Here is a 2935-nt window from a genome sequence, read left to right as displayed (position 1 = left end):
CTGCATTACGTGCCAACTTGCAATGACCCCAGCACAAGCAGAGGACCCGGGGCAGCAGTGATGCTGATGAGAAATGAATGCAGCCATATCCTGGGAGGAATTCACCATGTGTCATCGTCAAAAGATACGATTCTAGGCAGAAGCCCCAAATCTTACTTTATCCCAGTACAAGCGAAACTGATCACTCATTCAGGTCTCTGGAGTTACACTAGCATGGCGTAGAAGAGACAAATCACGCTCCAAGACTTTGACCCTTCTAGCTGTCCTTGTTTCTTATATGCATCATCCCAGTGACTCATGTTCCATGCATCTCGCCAGCAGATACAGGGGAGCAGCTAAAACTCTTGTGGCTGACTGAACTTTATAGAACCAAATGGTACGATAAATTCTTGGAAAACTGGGACATATTTAGAATAAATTGCAGAATTAGGGAAGTGGTATGTCAAAAAATGCAATTCTGTGGAAGCTTCTTTATCAGTGCAAAGTCTGGTGCCTCTCCACTCCAAACCCCCTTCACTTAGAAGTCAGATTGTTGGATCGTGTTTGTTTTATTTTATGTCTTGAAACTCGATGCACAATACCATAAAACATTTAAAAATACAGTTTGACTTCAGGATATGATAATAAATCTGATCCAGTTTCCTAACAGCAGGGAGAGGGAATGCTATAGAAATTGGGGCAACAGCTAATAAAAACCTGTACCTGACCTCACCTGAGGACCCCACTTTCAAGTAAGAGGTCTGTACCAGGGGCTCTCCAACTGATTTTGAATGTATAGGAGGGCTCAGGCAGTGCTTAAGTTTCTTTGGACCTAGACTGTTTAGTGTCTTTGCACTTGGTGCAAAGATAAGCTCACCATGCTGCTAATATGCCCATTCAATTTAAAAATGCTTCCAAAGTAGACTCAGGCTCCTTACAAACTCTGATGTCTTACCTGAGTTATTTAATGTCTTACACTATCAGTTAGGAGAGAAAGTGTTTCTGTGCAGTGGGATAGAAGAGCACCAAATAATGTATAGATCATGATATATCGTGAGTATGTATGTATGCATGTATAGTATTTTGTACAGTGGTACCTCAGGTTACATACACTTCAGGTTACATAAGCTTCAGGTTACGGACTCCGCTAACCTAGAAATAGTGCTTCAGGTTAAGAACTTTGCTTCAGGATGAGAACAGAAATCATGCTCCGGCATCGCGGCGGCAGCAGGGGGCCCCATGAGCTAAAGTGGTGCTTCAGGTAAATAACAGTTTCAGGTGAAGAACAGACCTCCAGAACGAATTAAGTACTTAACCCAAGGTACCACTGTATTTGCAAACGTTAGGAAGTCATGATTGGCCACAGGTTCCAGTCCCTGAATACTATGAATGCCACATATGCAATGCAGCAAAATAAATGTGCAAATGAATTGCCACATGTGATCATGACATCATAAGGCAGAGGGCCTTCTCAGTAGTGGTGCCCTCCCTATGGAATGCTCTCCCTTCAGATGTCAAGGAAATAAACAACTATCTGACTTTTATAAGACATCTGAAGGCAGCCCTGTTTAGGTAAGTTTTTACAGATTGATGTTCTTATTATGTTTTTAGATAGGTTGTAAGCCGCCCAGAGTGGCTGGAGAAACCCAGCCAGATGGGAGGGGTATAATTATTATTATTATTATCATTATTATACCTATAATATTCTCATCCCACCCAAACCCCACAAAATCAATCTTGGCTGCACCAGACTCCCAAAGGGAGGTCAATTGTGTGATAATCTTACATCAGTATGATATAAAATTGCATCATACTGCAGAGGTGCAGTGATATGACATATTTTCTATGTCATTACATAAAGCAGATCTCAGTGCAATTTTGTTCTCAGTGCCTGCTGATGACCTTGTAGTCTCTGCACTACTTCCTGAATACCTCAGAGAAACTTCCGAAATATCTCTTGCTGTAAATCAGAGTTGAATGTCAACATATTGCTGTTGAGTTTCACATGTGCAATCACACACACAAGTATGTAAGTCTACCGGAATCATAACCCAATAAAAACTGTCTGAAACTAAAATGGTCTGGCAGAGTACGGTTATGGGTTTGTGGGGGGCCAGATTCCCCTAAATTGCTGGGTGCCACACCCTCCCCATAATTCCTGGATTTAGCAAAAGTTAGAATTAATCCAGGTTTGATTAAACTTTACCAACCACAGAAACCCCCAGGATTTAGTTATACTAAGAAGCCAAGCCAGCTCCACAAAGCCAGCTGGATGGGCCATTAGCAGGGGACAAAAGCCAGTGATGGCCCATCAATGAAATCAATGAATCACCCTGAGACCTGCAGGTATAGAGTGGTATATAAATTTAATTAATAGTAATCATCATCATCATCGGGTAAGACTGCCAGGCAAGGGTGGAGTGGGGTACCTTTTTTGCTGGGAGCTGATGGACAGAGGCAAAGGCCAGGTTTAGGGTTTCAACTTGGAATGACGTAGGCTGGGGGCATTGCTTTTTTCTGGGGGTACTCAAGGGTACACAGTACCGGCACCTTTTTTTTTCCTAGAAGGAAAGCACTGGTTAAAAATGTGGCATTTACTGTAACAATTTCACAGTGAGTACTGGCACCTCTTTCTAGAAGAAAAGCACTGGCTGTGGGGAGGCCACTGGGGTCGGTTAGCAGCAAGAAGGAGAAGGAGGAGCAGGACTTCTACCAGGCGGCTTCACATTTGTGGTTATTGTAAAGGGCAAGAGTACTGAATTCTTTCTCATAAACAGCCTTTTACCCTGTATAAGGTACCAACAAATAGCTTTGAGGGTCAAAGTTTGTGAGACTGAAATAGATATCTTCTTCTGCTACAAGCCAAGTGTCTCATTTGCATACACAACATACATTTAAAACACATTTCAAGCCCATTTCCCCACCAACACCACCAAAAATTCTGGGAACTGTAGTT

Source organism: Podarcis melisellensis (assembly GCF_964234715.1).
Source record: "Podarcis melisellensis genome assembly, chromosome: 2".
Lineage (NCBI taxonomy): Eukaryota > Metazoa > Chordata > Lepidosauria > Squamata > Lacertidae > Podarcis > Podarcis melisellensis.
Note: the sequence above shows the minus strand (reverse complement) of the source record.